Below are 330 nucleotides of genomic sequence, written 5' to 3'. Positions count from 1 at the left end.
CACTCGACAACGCGCTCAAACCCACCACCTCTCCCGCCAGAAACCGCAAACCAGTGTCTGGGTCTCCAACCGAGACCGCGGTCTGTGCCTGTGTGAAGAAAGAAGTCATTCAGAGTGCTCTGTCCTCACTCTCCAAGCCCCCTCCCTTTCAGTCTTCCTCTCTCCCTGGCTCAAGCACCTATTCAAACAAATCCACGGTTTTCCCCTCGAGTTGCAAAAATGGAAAATCTAGTTTGGTATGAAAGTTTGGCTGATTGTTCACGTTGTAAAATGAAGTCTTAGCATCCTGCATCCGATGATAAGTAAAATCTCCCCAGCTCTCTAAGCGCC

General features: G+C 50.0%; 1 protein-coding gene across 1 annotated transcript in view; it reads right to left on the bottom strand.

Moving 5' to 3' along the window:
- fibcd1b (fibrinogen C domain containing 1b) overlaps positions 1-102 on the bottom strand; it is a 114,153-nt gene extending 114,051 nt beyond the window's left edge. The window contains exon 1 of the mRNA XM_031577402.2: positions 1-102. This exon is cut by the window's left edge and continues 670 nt beyond it. The gene's annotated coding sequence lies outside the window, so the exon portion shown is untranslated.
- Between the last annotated feature and the right edge of the window lie 228 nt (positions 103-330).

Source organism: Clupea harengus, chromosome 12 (assembly GCF_900700415.2).
Source record: "Clupea harengus chromosome 12, Ch_v2.0.2, whole genome shotgun sequence".
Classification (NCBI taxonomy): Eukaryota; Metazoa; Chordata; class Actinopteri; order Clupeiformes; family Clupeidae; genus Clupea; species Clupea harengus.
The sequence above is the reverse complement of the archived record's forward strand: the minus strand, read 5'-3'. Positions and strand labels throughout refer to the sequence as shown.